The following is a 20,147-nucleotide window of genomic DNA, read 5'->3' on the forward strand; positions in this document are numbered from 1 at the left end:
CGAAGGGAAAAATTTGACTAGCCTTAAGACCTTAAGACCTTCACTCAGGTTATAATTAAATCGAGAACATGTAAAAGTATAAGTTTTGATAAGATTATAAAGGTTAAAATGTTTGAGCTAATTTTATATAAAGATGTTACATCAACTTTGCCTGAGGATGTTTTAAAATGTCTGACTGGGAATGTTTCCCTTGTCCAAAATTAGAAGACCAAGACCTATTGATAAAAGTCTTAATGATAACTATGTTTAAAAATATGAGATGATAAAATTTACATAAAATTTTGTAGAAAAAAACTGATGTTATTTCTACTACAGAACAGGTTAACAAAAATAATAATTTAGGACCGGCCCCGTGGCTTCGCGATTAGGTGCATGCACTCCGCTGCTGGTGGCCCAGGTTCGATCCTGGGCGTGCACTGACGCACTGCTTCTCCAGCCATGCTGAGGCCGCATCCCACATACAGCAACTAGAAGGATGTGCAGCTATGACATACAACTATTTACTGGGGCTTTGGGGGAAAAATAAATAAATAAATCAAAAATAGTAATTTAAATGATGGCTAATTTTATCTGAAGTCTTATAAAGTCCTGTAGACAATCTAAATAATTATTGGGAATAAGTAACTAAATAGTTGTATAAAGGATGAATGTTGGATAAACTTTAAACAATTATGTGTTATGGTGGTTACAGCTTCCAAACACTTTTTGGTGACTTAAAACTTTAGAGTTTTGTTAAAATTTCTGATAAAAATTCTCTGAGTATCATTATTTCCAAATAAGATAAGATATTAGACATTGATTGTTAAACTTACGTTTGTCCACTTTTGGCTTTTCATTACAAGAAAACTAAAAGGTGTTTTGGGTCTGTTGGTAAACATGTGTTTTATTAAAAGATTATACTATAAAATAACATATTTCTAGAAGTTATAAAGAGTTTATAAATTTTCCAAGCCACAAGATACTAATGTAAAAAAAAGTTTATAATGGTTTACTTAGTTTTTACTTACAAATTAAGGTTTCTAAAGGTTAAAATTTCCAATTAATATATGTGATTGAAGCTACTAAAAAATTAAAAAAAATATGTCTGTGTACAAAAAAAATAAGATGTATAAACCTACAAAAAATGGAAATGTTTTGTTTGGTCGATTAAGAAAAATAAATTTGTCTTCAAGTACTAAGAAGAAAATAAAAGACATGGGACAAATTCTGAATGTAAAAAGAAAGTTATAAAAGGTGTGAAAGAGAAATTCTAAAAAAGGAGTTTTTGCATGGTCAAGTTGGCTAAGATTAAAATCAATTTAATTAAGTAAATGAGTTTTAATAGCAGAAGTAAGCTAGTACAAAATTAAAATTTGGTCTTCTGTCTCTTAAATAGATAATTTGCTTAAACTTGATAAAGAGGATACAAAAGATTTTTCTTTACCTTTGGGTAAGTCTACCTAAAAGACAGAAAGAAAAAAAAACTGTTAATTTCCTGTTTTCAAAAGACTGAGGTCTCTCTATTCAGGCTTTTTGGACTGTTAATGTTCTGTTTGCTTTGACTTTTTATATTTTTTACAAGCTCCCCAAAATTCATATCCTAAATAAAGTCTTTTATTCTTTGGAAATTTTCAAAGGGCCCTAAAACGTCTCAAAAAAATTTGCTCTCTTCCTATAAGGAAGAAAACAAGAAAATTTGCTCTCTACCTATAAAGAAAAAGATACTAAACTTATTAGGCTTATTCAGCATGTTAAATTACATGAAAAGCATTGTCAGACAAGTGATTATACACCTGCTTAGGTGGTATTTTGTGGGTAAATGTTATAGATATAGGTGTTTTAAAATTGGATAACATTACTGAAATTCTAATCTGTCCTGGTTATCAGTCATAATTCTGGTTATTATTATTTTAAAGTGTTATATGTCACAAAATTAACCAAATTTCTCTGTCAATTGCCATTTTGAGGTCTTGTTGTTTACAGACATTTCTTTGCTCTAATGCTTTTGCAAAATGTTTCAACTTCAAAAAAATTCATAAAAAAGACTGACATTTACACTGGAGTACAGGTTTCTGATAAAGTTTCTGATCATAAAACTGAAATGGGTAAGAAATTACAGAAATCTGTTAGAGAGACTGATCACTTCATAAAGCTGCTAACAAAAAGATTGAGATCAAGAATTGATTACACAAGACTAAATAAACTGATAAAGATGATTATAATTTTTATGATTTTTCATTTAAAGTATTGCTAAATTTTTAATGTTTTTTTCTCAGATTTAAAGAAAACTTTTTCTCTTTTCTCCAGAGCTAGCTATGACATAACAATTCGATAAATGATACATTTATAAACAAAATTAAAATATTTCTCTTTTTCTCTCTACCTGATCCCTCCAAAATTTAAAAACTCTTAGTGAGTAAATATTGTTGTTTTCATGGCAATATAGTTATTTACATAAGTTCAATAAAAATCTGTTCTCCTTATAACAAGACACAATTAAAAACACTAGTTATATTACCAAGGCTGTGACTAAAACATCATATTTACCATATAACCATACAGCTTTTGAAAAATAAAGATTAGACTTTATAAAATAAAGCCACATAAAAATATTGGCCTAGTACCTTCTGTTCCAAACAACACTTACCAAGATCAATAAAAAAGTCACTTATCTGACAAGTACAAAAAACCTCAAAATATTTTAGAAAAACCTCAAAAAAAAATTCACCCAAATCTATAGAAATTACAGACAAAGTCTGATGACAAAATCCTTGGCTTGGCTTTCCTGGCCTAGAGAGGCCTTTAAAGTTAAATCTGAAATTCCTTATAAAAAGTTCCAACAAAGCAGATTTAAAAGAGCCTATGTGATCAATTGCTAGGCTTACTATACTTATATAAATAATTGGGCCAACTCTATTAGAACTAGACTTATTTTACAAACTAGTTAGTTTTATTTTGATTATCTTTGATAAAAATGAGGGTGATTTAAAAAAATTATATTTCAATAAAAACTATAATATACATTTAAAGATATTAGATCCTAGTTTTGTTAATTGTCTTTTAAGGTTTTTGTTTTATATCTATTGACTAGACTAGATCTTGATTTCTTCTAGTCTCCTAAAATATCTGGTTACAGATGTCCAAACTAACGTTTTTGATTTTTTCCATCATTTTCATTTAAAATCACTAAAAACTAAACCTGTGCTTTTTCCTAAAGCCTTACAAACTAAAGCTGATAAACTTGATATAAACTTAAGAGATGACCTAACGACACCATCAGAGACATTTTAAACTACAAAAGATACTTTGACGCTGACATCTAAAAATCATCTTAACTGACTGTCCTCTGACCTCAAAAACTGGTTTACAATTTAATCCAACCATTAACCTTGTTTTTCTTTTGTTTACATAAAAATACTTCTATCAAATACTTGATTGCTTGCTTCCATAATATAGGCATAACCTTGAGAGCCCACCTACATCACCTTCTAAAATAAACTTAATTAAACTGATTTATTATCAAGACTAAAATATGTGTTCGGTGAGATAAAACAATCTACCAACTCGGCTTCTAGACTATAAAACTTCTTTAAGTTTCAAAAAGACTGTGAAACTTTTAGTTTCAAAGGCGGGACTGTGGGAGATCAAGATTTGGCCATCCTAAAATATATCTCTTTACCTTGATTGTTTTCTCTGAGGGACATTTGACCTCCTCCACTAACTACCTAAAAAATTTGACATGGTGGCTCCTCCCTGGAACAGATCTATCATGATGGCTATAAAGATAATGTAAGATAGAGGTTACAATAAAAAAGGCACCAACAAGCCCCTCTTATCAGAAGTTCTGTCTCTCTGGCCACATTCTCTAGATGGCCCTGCGAGGAGTTGCCAGACAATCATTTACATTTATAAGGAAAATCTCCATTTCTAAAGGTATCTCCCTCTCTGTTTTAGAAAGGGGGGGGATGGCCTCATTTCTAGAGGCTTATCAATGTAGAAGGTGAGGCATTAAATCTACATAATAACCTTACTCTTGTTTACTGTGCTTTAGTGGTAATCTCCTATAACTGACTCTCCCCACCCCAACATCCTCCTTTGTCATTGGCTGAACATGGTATTTAAGACGAAAATTTCTGTTACTGTGTTAAAAAACGCAGTGTCCCTGCTTTCTCCCATGTATACATGTTATTAAACTTGATATTATTTTCTCCTGCTAACCTGTCTTGTTAATTATTTGCCCAGCCATAAGAACCTTAAAATAAAAGGGCAGAGGGAGAGTCTCCCTCTTCCCCCGACACTAATGAGTCCATCTTGTCAAGTTCAGGTCTGTCTAGCCAAAAGTCATTCATGTATATGGTAAGATTTACTTCATTTTTTTTAACAAAGATAAAATGATGAATGGATTTTTGTATTTTTGCCTGTTTCATCTATAAAGATCTTACGTTACAATTTAATAGCTTCAACCTGCTACAATAATTTAAAGAGCCTTTTGAAGCTTGTAATATGCCACGTCCAACAGGATCTAGTAAAAAAATCAGTAGTTCACAATCCGAAAAAGCTCATTTATATTCATTACCAACAATACTTACACTTCAAAGACACTAATAACCAACGTATCATTTGTTCCTACTGCAGAATTTAATAGGTTGTTAAATTCTCGTATCATCTAAAAGCATAATTAGGATGCTATAATTAAAATCTATTTTTTATCAGAAATATTAAAACTAATGATTATTAAAACTAATGGCAACTAACGACCTGTTTTCTTTCCCTATGGTTTATCTTTTCTAGAATATCATATAAATGAATCCTACCGTATTTGGCCTTTTGACTTTTCACCCTATCAGTCAAATCAAAATTTGAAAATTCCTGTTCTATGAGCTTTCCAAATCTAAATTCTTACAATTGTAAATGAATATAGAGACAAAACATACACTACATATTACTTCTAAAAACCTCCTCCTTATCCGAGTTCAATTCTATCACCAACTGCCAAGAAAAATCTTTCCACTGATACCAAAATTCCCTACACATTGTGTCAATCATCAATTGATCAGTCATCAGTCTATGTTAACAGAATGTGAGTTATTATTAGGAAGCTACATAATTTGCACCAAAGATTGTTTAAAGCTCCTTTCATTAAATGCAGTTTACAATAACTCACAGGCTTCAAAGTTCGCCTTGCAAATATACAGTCAACTATCAGAAACTATTAATGGGATTAGGCTTTTCTATAAAAGTGGTCCCAAGGAAGTAGGAATATTTATTTGTTTAAAGAACGCAATGAGGAGCCCAATAGCCTGAGCAGAGTCAGACAGAGGAGCGCTGACCTCAGGCCATCTTATGAAGGGCCATGTTCACCAGGAGATATCCCGACCTGGCCTAGACGGGGTCCTGGGTGGCAGGAACTCAAGGGCTCGTCCAGAGGGCAGGCGACTCCCTGCCGCCCCCTGCACCTCCACTGGGTGGGCAGGAGGCCCCGCTGTGGTGAGGCCCCGCCAAGGCAGAGGGACCGGCCTGCCAGGCGGCGCTCCTCTGTTCCTCCAAGGGACAAAGTTGGGCTCCCCCGCCTGGAGCAGCCCTCCTGCAGCCCCGGCCCCCGTCCCCAACACTGCGCTCCCGCCATCTGCAGCGGAGATCTCCACACCGAGCCTGCTGCCCACCGCTTACCTCGGCGCCGCCCATGCCCAGCGTTCCTTCACACTGCATAAAGGAGAGCTCCCCAGGGCTGAAAATCCTGGAAGAAGGATCCAGAAATCACCAATCCCCCCACACAAACCTCCGAGGTAGCCACATCCACACCAGGGATCCCGCCTCCAGTGCACACGCTCCGGGGCTCTCCAGCTCGCCGGCCCCTCTGCTGCTTTGAGCGCCCGTCCTACGCATGCTCAGGTGTCTCCGAGGATTCAATGGGAACTGCTGGGGTGGGCGCAGGAGGGGTTCGGGACTGAGGTGTCCCTGAGAGGGAGAGTGGGAGCAGGCTTGTCCCTCTGCAGCTCTTGACTCTGCTGTCCCTGGATGACCGTCAGCTCCTGGAGAAGATCTGCCTTCCCTTGAGGCGGCTCCTCCTGTCCTGAGAAGTGTGTCACATGAACTAACATTTGTTTCAAAAAGAACGATGACATCCTTAACACCTGATGTGTCGTGTCCCCAGAAGAATTCTCTGCTTCCCCAGAAAATTGACAGCAAGCAGCTGGGACCGTGTTCTGACCCAGGAAGGAAGGATGCTGAGGGCACAGCTGTCTCCCCTCTGCCGGCTCCTTCCCCTGATTTGTGGCCCTGATGGGGCTATAGCGTTGGGGACTCGTGCAGGTGACAACGCTCAAGTGTTTGCCCATGGTATTACATTTCTTATGATTTCTTGGTTAAAACGGGAAGCTAGCTGTCAGTTTTTCCGACGATTTCACTCGCAGAAATGTCTTTGGACAAAGAAGTTTGCTTAATTTCTGATTTTTATAATCAATAACAATAATTAAATACTTTTTTTCTTAATCTCATTGGCATGCTAAAACAAACATGTCACTTGGTTTTCACCAAATTGGCCACATTTTCATTAAAACTTTGGGAGTATCGCTGTTTGAGGTAAAGAAAGCATTTGGGAAGAACAATTATCTTCAGATAGTATCTTCGCAGATAAATGTACAAACACATAGTTATGAGCCCTTTTGAGGGGCCTGGGAAATCCAGTTTGAGTTCTACAATGGATCATCTGAAGGTTCAATTAGTAATTTTCTGAGGAGTTTACACGTAAATGTTCATGTCGCCTTCAAATAGGTCTGGTGATTTAAATGAAGGTTGAGCTTAATGATAAAAGTTTTCAAGAGACTGAGAAATATTAAGTCAATGTACTAAAAACAAAAAGGTGCAAATCAAAATAAAGCCTGACATTATCCTCTTTAAAACAGAGTCACAGTAGCACTATTGTCAAGGTATGAGAAGGAATAGAAATGCTTTGTAAAGTCAATTCTTCACTTCCAAAGGACGCAAGGTGACATTCTAGAAGTCTCCACAGTCTTTCACTCATCTAGATTAAAATTGCTCAATTTATATTTTAAAGACTAATGTATCTGAGGGCAAAATATTCAAGGTCAGTGTTTAATTGTTTTTCATTGTTGCAAAGTACATGGGTATAAAGTGTGGCTGAAATCCATGGTCTTGGAGAATAAAAATATATAGAACTTATTTATCACTCTCACAGCATGTCCTGACTTAATCCTACAAATGTCCCAAGAGTAAAACCTCAGTGAATTCCGTTCTGTTCTTCGATATCACATCTTTCCTTCATAATGAATATTCTCAAATTAGGCTCTAGCTAGTAATTATGTTCCTGATGCAAATATGCAATAAAGAAGAATCCATGCGTGATTAAATTTCGCTCAAGAGGACTACTTAGAACCCAAATTTGTTCTTTGCTTTGTTTTTCTTTATCGATTTCTTTCTTTCTCCTCAGCGGAGTCGGCAGATAGATGACACAGAAAGCTGAGAGACTGGAGGGCAGTGTCTTGAAGAATGTAGGATTTCCTAATCTTCCAGATCTTTTTTATATTACAAATTCTACGATTTTTCTACTTATATAGGGGTTCATTTTTTTCATTATTTCTAATAGTGATCATAATAGTGAGACTAACAAAACTTAGCACTTGTGGAACTTTTTTCATCATAAAAATTTATGTTATTTTGACAATTGTTAATATATTAAAAAGCGACTAAGAGCTAATCTGATGCTCAGAGGATTTTTAGGGTAGTGAGACTGTTCTGTGCACAATGGTGGCTACATGTCACTATATGTGTGTCAAAACCCATGGAACTGTACAACACAAAGTGTTACCCTTAAACTAGAGACTGTAGTTCATAACAACATTTCAATATTGTTCACTCATTATAACAAACGTATCACACTAATGCAAGGTGTTAATAATAGGGCAAACGGGGTTTGGGAGAGAGGAGAGAGGCAGTGTGGTGGGTGTATGGAGCTCTATGTACTATCTGTTCAATTATCTGTAAATCTAAATCTGTACTTTTAAGCATAAAGTTTTTTAAAGTTTTTTTGAAAGGCACCGAAAGGTAAGCTAACACTGTAGGGCATCTATTTTGTGCAGAAGGGCAAGGAAGAAGTTGAAATGATTTAAAAAGTTCACTTTGTGAAGGTTTGAATTGTGGTGTGTTTCTGAAGCCTTAGACAAGGGTAGGACATAGAATTTGAGACATGGATGAAATAAAGGAGAAGGAAGACATCAGAGTGATCAGACCTGATCAATTAAATTTAGGACAAATTACTAAATTGGATGGATTTGTTTTTATTTTCTTTGTTTTTTAGAAACCTTACACCTTTCTATGAAAGCCACATGTGCACAGTGTCCACAGGTATGTTTCCTACCGAGCGGCACCTGCTTCTCTCCCTCTGCATCTTCTATTTCCTTTCCCCCTCCTCTCACTACCTCTGACTGATGGTCGCTGTTTCTATCTCCCTTCCTTACTCTCCCTCTCTCCTGTTTGTTTGTTTGTTTCCTTTATCTTTGTGTTTTCTTCCTGCTCTTACACATCAGACTAACCATAACCTTCCTGACCATTGTTTAGTTCCACTGAAAGAACTCAGTGGATTCCATCAAGAAATGACCGATCAGTGTTCTGGGAAAAAATTCTCTATTTCAGCTACTTCACCCTCAATCTGAAGCAGGAAAATTTCTTGAATGTTGAATCAATTTTTTATATTTTTTTCTTTTTTGAATCGACATTTCAGAGCTCCTGGTCATATTGGAAAAATTCCCTGAGATGGCTGCCTAGAGTTGAGCCATAGGAGTTCTTCCTATGGCCATAAAGAGGAATCCTTATTTTGGCCAGGGGGCCTCAGGAGAAGCCCTCGTGAGAGAGGAATCTTTGCTAACCCTATGTTGTACCTAGGACCGGCTTCTCCTAAGACAGTGGTTCCTGAACTCCAGTGTGCATTAGAACCGTGTGGAGGTCCCCTACAACACAGAGTGCTGAGCCCATCCCAGAGTTTGTGATCCAGCAGGATGGGGGGACCAGAGAATTTACGTCTCTGATCGTTTCCCAGGTGATGCTGCTGACCAGCCACACATTGAGAACCACCGGCTTAGAAACTCTAGGTTTCAAAGGATGCTTTGCTTGAGCAGACAACCAAAAGTATCAAAATCGTAATCAAGATTCACCAACAACTTGAATGTGTTGGCATTTGGATCTAGAGGCTCCTGAATTTTCAGGGGCTAAAGCAAACATTAATCTGAGTTCAGGGTTTGTGACTCTCCTAAGTGTCACACAATTCCTTTGCTTGCTTCCCTTGAGCCCTACCTGGCTAGGAAAGAATATTAAAAACAAAGCCAGCTTTGATTATTTAATCCTCAGTCAATTAAGACATTTTTGAGTGAGGTTTTTTTTGACAGAATAGCCAAATTTACTTACACTATTGGAAACGAATTATTACTGATAACAATGGTTATTTACTAAGGTCCCAATGTGTCTCAAGCCCTTTACATACTTTTATTTCTCTGCTTCTCAGAGCCCTACGGGATCCCAGGTGTTTACTCTTTCTCCACAACTCCTCTAAGGAACTCCCCAGAGCACACTCATAATTGACCTCACCATGCCTTCTCTCATTTAATTTAACAGTAGATTAAAATTACAGAAGAAACTTGAAGGGATCTTGAGCTCCAGCAGGAGAAGGTCTAAAGTCTACCCAGGACAAATGGCTTAATGTTTGTTTCTGACAAGTTTCCAGGGACAAAGACTCCACAACCTCCAGAAACCAGTTCTGTTGATTATTAATATCTCTAATCAATGATATACATTAATTGTTTTTTTGTTTATTGGTTGATTGTCTGCTATATTACTTGCCATATAATAAAATTTTTCTTTGTGTTATTTAAATAATTTTCACTTTATATCCACTTTTTAAATTTAGCCTTCTCTGGACTTCCTCATACATTGAAGATGGTAATTGTCACCTATTAACATTTTCCTCTTCAGTTTAGATAACCTCAGTTTCTTTACTGTGTTAAAAATATTTAATAAGTGTAGTGCTTTTTTTCTCCAGTTCTTCTCTAGGTTCAACTTATTGGGTAGTATAGCGGAAAGATGACTTCAGAGGTCCTGTGTGGTAAAGAATCTTCTCTGTATTGTATTCAATGTGAATAAAATCTCTATTAGTTTTGTGTTCAGTCTAATCTAGAATCTGAACCTTTCCTTCCTTCCTCCCTCTATTGTCTGGAATAGTTAATAGTCCCAGACTTAGAGTTTTGCTTGTGGAAAGTGTTTGTTGTTTCTGTTGGTTAGTTGGCTTGACGTTTTAACAATTCAATTTATTTAATAGATATGTGAGTTTTCCTATTTTATGTTATTTTTGTGTTAGTTTCAGTATATTGGTTTTTTATAAAGTGAATTTTGACCTTTGTTGTCTAATTCACAGTCCTAAGTATTTCACAAAATGGTGTATCTCGTTAAGATCTAAGCATTCTGTAGAGATTTCTTCTTATTTGATTTCTTTTTTTTTAAGCAGGAGAAAATAATACCAAGTTTAATAACATGTATACATGGGAGAAACTCAGAAATTAGCAACTCGTCCCTCTGTCTAAGCTGCCCCCTTAAGTATTGCAGTTAAAGACAAGGAAGCTGTTGGGGGTGGGTAATGGTCTTGGACCTCAGAGGGCAAGAGGCAACTCACATGGAGATAGAAATGCAAATGTTTGCTTGACAACTCTTCTCAGGGTCATCTATAGATAATGTGGTCAGGGAGAGATAGAGTATTTGATAAAAGGGGCTTGGTGCCTTTCCTGTTGTAACCACTATCCTACATTATTTTTACAGCCATCATGATACTAACTCCTTCCTGAAACAGATCTTTTGTTTTAAATTCTTTAGGCAGTTTGGGAGGGGAAACTCAAATATTCTTCCTGAGTTCTCTGAGTCCTTATTGTCTTCAGCTAGAAATAATCTGCATACCAGAGTGGTGCCTCCTGGGGTAGCTTGCCCTGAGCACCGTCAGTTCCCTCCTCTGAAACTTCCCTAGAAGATTCACAATCATTTTGAAAATTAAAGAAGTTTCATAATCCAGAAGCTGAGTTGGTAGATTGTTTCATCTCACTGAACACATTTCTTAGTCCTGATAATAGATCACTTCAATTAAGTTCATTATAGAAGGTGGTGATGCAGGTGGGCTCTCACGGTTACTCCTATATTGTGAAAGGAAGCAATCAAGTATTTAATGGAAGCATTTCTATGTAAACGAAAGAAAAACAAGGTTAATGGTTGGAGCAAGTTGTAAAGCAGTTTCTGAGTATAGGGGACAGCTAGTTAAGAAGATTTTTAGATGTCAGCATCAAAGCATCTTTTGCAGTTTAAAATGTCTCTGATAATGTCATCGGGTAATCTCTTAAGTTTATATGAAGTCCTTCAGCTTCAGTTTGTAAGGCTTCAGGAAAAAGGGCAGGTACAGTTTTTAGTGATTCCAAATGAAAATGATGGAAAAAATGAAAAACGTTAGTTTGGACATCTGTAGCCAGATATTTTAGTAGACTAGAAGAAATCAGGATCCAGTCCAGTCAACAAATATAAAACAAAAACCTTAAAAGACAATTAACAAAACTAGGATCTAATATCTGCAAATGTACACTATGTTTTTTACTGAAATATAATTTTTCTTTCTAAGATCACCCTCATTTTTATCAAAGATAGACAAATTAAAACTAAGTCGTTTGCAAAATGTCTAGTTCCAATAGTGTTGGTCCAATTATTTACATAATTACAGCAAGAGTAGCAATTGCTCACATAGGCTCTTTTAAATCTGCTTTGCTGGAACTTTTTATAAGTAATCTCAGATTGAACTTTAAAGGCCTCTCCACACAAGAAAAAACAAGCTAAGGATTTTATCATCAGACTTTGCCTGTAATACCTACAGACTTGGGTGAATTCCTCACTTCCGAGGTTCCCCCAAAATATTTCGAGGTTCCTTGTTTTTGCCAGATAAGTGACATTCTTTACTTATCCTGGTAAGTGCTGCTTGGAACATAAGGTACCAGGCCAATATTTCCACGTGTCTTTCTTCCATGAAGTCCAATCATCATTCCTCAAAAGCTGCATGGTTATATCACAAATATGATCTTCCAGTCACAGCCTTGGTAATATAACCAGTGTTTCCAATTGTGTCCTGTTATAAGGAGAACAGATTCTTATTGAACTTATGCAAATAACTATATTGCCATGAAAACAACAATACTCACTTACTAAGGGTTTCCAAATTCAAGGGATCAGATAGAGAGAAAAAGAGAAATATTTCAATTTTACTTACAAAAATATAATTTACCAAATTGTTATGTCATAGCTAGCTCAGGAGAAAAGAGAAAAAGTTTTCCTTAACTTTGAAAAAACAAAAAATTAAAAATTCAACAATACTTCAAATGAAAAATCATAAAAATTATAATTATCCTTATCAGTTCATTCAGTCCTGTGTAATCCATTCTTGATCCCAATCTTTCTGTTAGCAGCTTCATGAAGTTATCAGTCTTTCCATCAGATTTCTGTAATTTCTTACCAAGTTCAGTTTTATGATCAGAAAGTTTGTCAGAAACCTGTACTCCAGTGTAAATATCAGAGTCCTGTCCATGAATTTTTCTGAAGTTGAAATATTTTGCAAAAGCATTAGAGCAAAGAAATAAGTCTGTAAACTACAAGACCTCAAAATGGCAATTGACAGAGAAATTTGGTTAATTTTGTGACATACAACACTTTAAAATAATAATAACCAGAATCATGACTGATAATCAGGATAGATCAGAATTTCAGTAATGTTATACAATTTTAAAACACCTATGTCAATAACATTTGCCCACATAATAGCACCTAAGCAGACTTATCATCACTTGTCTGACAATGCTTTCCATGTAATTTAACATACTGAATAAGCCTAATAAATTTAGTATCTTTCCCCTTATAGGAAGAGAGCAAATTTCTTTGAGAAGTTCCAGGGCCCTTTGAAAATTCTCAAAGAAAAAAAATAAAAAAATGACTTTATTTAAGATATGAATTTTGGGGAGCTTGTCAAAAATAGATAACGTTAAAGCAAAGAGAGCATTAACAGTCCGAAAACCTTAATAGAGAGACCTCAGTTTTTCGAACACAGGAAATTATTTTAACATTTTTTTTTCTGTCTTTTAGGTAGACTTACCCAAAGGTAAAGAAAAATCTTTTATAACCTCTTTATCAAGTTCAAGAAAATTATCCTTTTAAGAGAAAGAAGACCAAATTATAATTTTGTACCAGCTTCCTTCTGATATTAAAATTCATTAACTTTATTAAATTCATTTCAATCTTAGCCAACTTGACCATACAAAAACTCCTTTTCCAGAATTCCTCTTCCACAAACCTATAACTTTCTTTTTACAATCAGAATTTGTCCCATGTCTTTCTTTTCCCTCCTAGTACTTGAAGACAATTTTATCTTTCTTAATCAAGCAAATAAAATATCTCCAGTCTTTGTTCCTTCTTTATACATCTTACTTTCCTTGTACACAGATATATTTTTCTTAATATTTAGTAGCTTCAATCACATATACTAATTAGAAATTTTAACTCTTCGAAACCCCAATTTGTAAGTAAAAACTAAGTAAACCATTACAAACTTTCTTTTACATTGGTATATTGTGGCTTGGAAAATTTATAAACACTTCATAACTTCTAGAAATATGTTACTTTATAGTACAATCTTTTAATAAAACATGTTTACCAATAGACCCAAAACACCTTTTTGTTTTCCTGTAACGAAAAGACAAAAGTATACAAACGTACATTTACCAATCAATGTCTAATATATTATCTTATTTGGAAATGATTATACTCAGTGAATTTTTATCACAAAATTTAGCAAAATTCTAAAGTTTTAAGTCACCAAAAAGAGTTTGGAAGCTGTAACCACCGTAACACATAATTATTATTTAAAGTTCGCCCAACATTCATCTTTTTCACATCTATTTAGTTACTTGTTCCCAATAATTATTTAGATTGCCTATAAGACTTCATAAGACATTAGATAAAAGTAGCCATCATTTAAATTACTATTTTTGTTAACCAGTTCTGTAATAGAAATAACATCAGTGTTTTGTACAAAAGTTCATGTAAATTTCATCACCTCTTATACCTTTAAACATAGTTATCATTAAGATTTTTATCAATAGGTCTTGGTCTTCTAATTTTGGACAAGGGAAGCATTCCCAGTCAGACATTTTAAAACATACTCAGGCAAAGTTGATGTAACCTCTTTATATAAAATTAGCTCAAACATTCCAACCTTTATAATCATATCAACACTTACACTTTTACATGTTCTCAATTCAATTGTAACCTGAGTCAAGGTCTTAAGGTTATTTAAATTTTTCCCTTCCTTTTTCTGGCCTTTTTTTAGGTACCAATTAAACAATTGTGTGAGAGCTCTCAAAATATATTTTTCCCCCAATTTAGAAGTTTTCCCAATTCAAAGGATCTGTCGTCGGGCCCTTGACGTGTAGGATCTTCATTTGTATATTTATTCCAATAGTATATTTATTCCAATTTATTTATTCCAATAAGCATTTTTAAGGAAAGACCCAGAGGTAACTTTCCACGCTTAGAATAAATCTTTACCATGGACCCAAGAGGCGTCCCTGGTGAGTACACAGATTATGTAACCCCTATGATCCACAGAATTCACTCCCAAAGATATTCAGAGAAAGTAAAGACCTTCATTGCACAGGCGGTAAGGATGGTGTAGTGAAAACTGTGTCTCCAGTCTCCCACAGTAGTGTGGGACGCCTCCAGTCACAGACCCGCTAATCTGTGACACTGGGAAGGCGATACTGGAATGGGATTTTTCCAGCACTAACAAGCAACGAAGGTTAAGACGACAAAATCCCTTATGGACTGGGCCCTTTATGACAAACTCCCCTGAGAGCTTGACACAGCCGGACAAGAGACAGGTCGGAACCCCAGTCTACTCGACTGGCCACCAAGGGGCACCCCGGTAAATGCACCTTCCATATGGTGGAGACCAAGAAGAATATTCCCACTTGGCACAAAGCCAAGATGTCTCAGGACACAGAACAAGGCAGAAGGAAAAACCTCATCCGGTTTTTTTCTTATGTGCACAATGACAGATTTAGCCACGACTTAGGTCTCTTGGAGTCAGAATAATACCTGGGGGGGAGGTGCCATGGGGTTGGGGACTGTGTGCTTTACAGAGTACCTCGTCATTGCATGGACATTTTCTTGCAGTTGGCGGGGGACGTGTGTCGTCTACCCCGTTCTGTGACCCAAATTATCCTGTCACGGGAGTCTTCTGAAAGTGGCGAGCGCCCTAATGGCTCTTAACTTCTTGACCCATGCCCACCAAATTTGCTGCCTCTTTGGCTTCCAAAATGCCCTTCACAATGATCTTCACTTTCTGTGCATATTAACCCACAGCAAAGTTTGTCTAAATAGATGCCAGTTTGGTGAGACCCGCAAACTCACCAGCCTGGGGGGCAGTCCCGGACAGTGGGCTTATGAGGCCTATGCCTGTGTCCTACCCTATGGTATTTCCTTCTTATGACACACAATACAAAAGACAAAGACAAAAGAGAAAAACAGAGACTATCTCTGGGAGGAAAATGGATCAAGATCAAAACCAAGAGTACTCTATCAAATTTACCAGAGTCACTAAAAGCACAAGAAACTAGTTTCCCAAATATTTTCTCCTGCCAATCTAAATTGAGAAAGAGAAAATATTTCTCACCACTTCCTTCCACCAGACTCCACAGGTAGAGATTCCGGGAGGCTGACGTGGTAAGAAGTCTTACATTTTGCTGGCTATCATCAGGGGTTCCCATATTTCATCCACTGCAGTAATCCAAGGAGAAGGTATTTCTTCCAGCCAAAGAACGCAACTTGCCAGCCAGTGTAGCCCCACGTTGGGCGCAAAAACTCTTATTTGATTTCTGATACTGGTGATTTGTGTTTCATTTCTTTTTTTTTCCTTAATCAGTTTTGCTAGTGGTTTATTAACTTTATTAATATTTTTAAAAATAACTTTTAGCCTGATTTGTTTCTTTAATATTTTTCTATTTCATTGATTCTTATCTTTATTATTGTTTCCATTCAGTACTTTTTCCAGTGTGATTCTCTTTTAATTCTTAAGACAGAAGCTGAGATTATGGATTTCCTGTCTTTCTTCCATATTCATACATTCATTAAAGGCTACACACCATTGCCTTCTAAGCACAGATGTAGCTGCTATCTCTTTTCTTCTTTAGTGTATTTCTAAACTCTGTGCTGCAAGCCATGTCTGTCCCATAGAATATCCAGCCCATGAGCCTGCAACAATGCCAACCTTCGTGTGTCTCCATCCCTCTACCTGAAGCTGATATCTTCTGTCCAGTGTCACCCTCTCATATGATTGTAGCCCACGTCTGACCTTTTGTGTTGTCAATGTTTTCTCTCCCCTCTGTCCATACCACCTCTCAAAAGTCTCCATTCCTTGTTCCTGTAGCCCATGGCAATCCCTATGAGTCTCCATTCCATCTCTCTAAAACCCATGTCAGACACCTAATTTCATTCTCTCACGTACTTGCAGCGGGTATCTTTCCTCGAGTGTCTCTATCTCCTGTGCCCACATTTGATACCAGACCTCACATGTCTCTCTCACTCCATGTGTCTGCATCCCTTTCCATCCCTGAGTGTGCCTGTCAGCTGTGCTTCAGCCCATGCCAGCTCGTCTTTGTCTACGTTCTCTATGCCTCCAGCCCATCTAGACAACCATTGTTTTCATCTACTGTTCCTTTTGGCCCTGTCTGAACTCGTGTGTTTCCTTACCCTGTGCCTGTAGCCCATGAGTTCCTCAAGTATCTTCACTCAGTGTCCCACACTTGGGTGTCATTCACCTGTTAAAGGATATCATGGTTCCTTCTAGGTTTTGGTCATTGTGAATAAAGTTGCTTTTTAGATGTTCTTAGGGGTCTGTGTGTGGATGTATATTTTCACGGTAGTTGGAGAAATACACTGGTGCACAATTGGTGCATCATATAGTGACACTATACTTAGCTTCACAAGAATTAATAAGATGTCTTCTTAAGAGGTTATACTATGTGTATTCCCATCAGCAATGAATGAGATTTCCTATTGTCCCACATCCTCACCAGTAATTGGTATTGTCAGTTTTTGGTTTTTAGCTATTCTAGTAGAAGAGTAGAGTATCTCATTAGTGTTTTAATTTGCTTTTTCTTAATGCACAATGGATTTTATTTTCCAATAATTCCTTGTTGTTGTGCAATTTATATATGCTTATTTCCCATGTATATGTATATATTTTTGGTAACTTGTCTATTCATATTTTGGTCTATTTATTTTAATTTGGGGAGTTTGTTTTCTTGTTGCAGCGTTTGACTGGTTCTTTGAATAATTTGCATGCAAGTCTTTCTGCAGATATGTGTTTTACAAATGTATTATCTTAGTCAGGAGTTTGTATTTCCACTCTGTGAATGCTGTCTTTCCCAGATTGGAGAATTTAAATTTAACCAAGTCCACATGATCAATTCTTTTCTTCATGGATTTTGCTTTTTGTGTTGTATATGAAAACAAGTCATCAAACTATAAATCATGAAGATTTTCTCCTATTTCCCAGTATGATTTTTATAGTTTTGTATTTTAAATTTAAGTTGATGAGTGATTTTGAGTACATTTATTTCTAAGGTGCAAAATTTGTGTCTTTCTTCATTTATTTCCATAGGGTCGTCCTTTTGTATCATCATCATGGTTGATGATGACTAGAGACTAAAAGACTAAAGACTAAAATTCTATTATTTTTTATGTTGGAGTGCATTTATTGTCATGACCATGATCAAGTTGTCTGTACTTGCAGAGGTCTATGTGTGGACTTTCCATGTTTTTTCATTTACCTCTGTGTCTATTCATTTTAAAATATCACTGTCTCTTGATTATTCTAGTATTGTAAAATAGCACAGTCTCTTGACTTTGTAATTAATCTTGAAATTGAGAAGTGTGAGTTCATCAATTTATTCTTCATCAGGATTGTCTATCTGACAAAGAAAGTCTGTATGTCTGTGTTATATCCAATGCTGAAAACTAACAAGCTTAAATAAGCTTTTATTTACCAAATATTATTTCATATCATGTTAACTGGAAAAACATTTGGATTTAGAAATAATTTTTCTAAGCACTTACTTCAAGTTAACTGAATAGAGCTCTTAATTTTGACCATACCCTCCAGAGGTAAAATACCGTTCACATATAACATACATGTAGACAGACACATATAAAGAAGAGACAGATGTTGGCGCTGACCCTGTGGCTTAGTGGTTAAGTGCGCAAGCTCCGCTACTGGCGGCCCGGGTTCATATCTCGGGTGGACACTGACGCACCGCCTCTCTGGACATGCTGAGGCTGCGTCCCACATACAGCAACTAGAAGCATGTGCAACTATGACATACAACTATCTACTGGAGGTTTGGGGAAGAAAAAAAGGAGGAGGAATAGCAATAGATGTTAGCTCAGAGCTGGTCTTCCTCAGCAAAAAGAGGAGGATTAGCACGGATGTTAGCTCAGGGCTGATCTTCCTCACAAAAAAAAAAAATGAAAAAAGAAAACCGGTACTCAACTCGGCCTGTCAGTGGCAGTTTGGTGAGAAACTGAAGAGCCAGATTGTATGTATAACTGAGATCAAATGGTATTTGTCTTTCTCTGTCTCAGTAATTTCACTTAGCATAATGACCTCAAGGTCCATACATGACATTGCAAATGGCAAGATTTTTTCTTTCTTATTGCTGAATAATATTCCATTGTAAATATGTACCACATTTTCTTTCCTTTTTTTTGTGAGGAAGATCAGCCCTGTGCTAAAATGTGACAATCCTCCTCTTTTTGCTGAGGAAGACTGGCCCTGGGCTAACATCCGTGCCCATCTTCCTGCACTTTGTATGGGACTCCATCACAACATGGCCTGACAAGTGGTGAGGCAGTGCACTCCCAGAATCTGAACCCCGGGCTACCACAGCGGAACACATGCACTTAACCACTATGCCACCAGGCTGGCCCATACTACATTTTCTTTATCCACTCATCTATTGATGGACATTTAGGTTGTTTCCATATCTTAGCTATATAAATAATGCTGTAATAATCACAGGGGTGCATATATCTTTTCAAGTTAGTGTCTTCATTTTTTTCGGATAAATACACTGAAGTGTATCTATTTATAATTTTTTCAGGAACCTCCACTGTCTTTTCCATAGTGGCCACACCAATTTAAATTTAAATTCCCATGAACAGCGCACAAGGGTTCCCTTGTCTTCACATCCTTGCCAACACTTAGTATCTCTTAAGGATGATCACCATCCTTACACGTGTGAGATGATAGCTCTTTCTCGTCTTGATTTGCATTTCCCTGATGATTAGTGACATTGATCTCCTTCTCATGTATGTGTTGGCCATTTGGATGTCTTCTTTGGACAAATGTCTACTTAGTCTTTTGCCCATTTTTCTATTGGATTGCTTTTTTCTTATTGGGTTGTATGAGTTCTTTATAAATTTTCTTATGGGTTGTAAAAGTTTTTTATAAATTTTGGATATTTAACCTTTTATCTGATACGTGGTTTGTAAAATTTTTCTCCCAGCCTTTTGATTTTGTTCGTTGTTTCTTTTGCTGGGCAGAAGCTTTTAAGTTTGATGTAGTCCCATTTGTTGATTTTTTCTTTTGTTGTTTGCGGTTTTGGTGGGCTATCCACAAAATCATTCCCAAGACCAATGTCGAGGAGCCTCTTCCCTATGTTTTCTTCCAGAAGTTTTACAGCTTCAGGTCTGAGAATGCACAAAAGGCCGGGAGGAGCAATGTCCCTTTTTTTCACAGCTGAACAGATTCAGTCTCTCATTTCTCTATCAAGCAGTTTTTTTCCAGACCTTATAAACACAATTCTTTCCAATTTTAAGCCAAATTAAAAAGGTCAGCCTGCCCCATTCACTTCAAAAGTGCCCTCTAGGCTCCTCTGGTCTAGGAAATACCCCCTGGGTTTCTCTTTCCTAGGAATGTTCCCCTGGGTTCCTCTGACCTAGGGTATGTACGGGTACCCCCTTAAGACACCTAGCCTTAAGACTGGAAAACAGCTCAAATAAATTCTGAACTGTTGACTTACAATAAG

General features: G+C 36.5%; 1 long non-coding RNA gene across 1 annotated transcript in view; it reads left to right on the forward strand.

The window, feature by feature from the left end:
• Window positions 1-9,636, forward strand: part of LOC131403073 (uncharacterized) — a 141,202-nt gene extending 131,566 nt beyond the window's left edge. Inside the window, exons 2-3 of the long non-coding RNA XR_009219196.1 lie at window positions 8,297-8,343; window positions 9,607-9,636. This is a non-coding gene — a long non-coding RNA (uncharacterized LOC131403073). The remainder of the gene's footprint in view (window positions 1-8,296; window positions 8,344-9,606) is intronic.
• Window positions 9,637-20,147: the final 10,511 nt, after the last annotated feature.

Source organism: Diceros bicornis, unplaced genomic scaffold (genome assembly GCF_020826845.1).
Source record: "Diceros bicornis minor isolate mBicDic1 unplaced genomic scaffold, mDicBic1.mat.cur scaffold_54_ctg1, whole genome shotgun sequence".
Taxonomy (NCBI): Eukaryota; Metazoa; Chordata; class Mammalia; order Perissodactyla; family Rhinocerotidae; genus Diceros; species Diceros bicornis.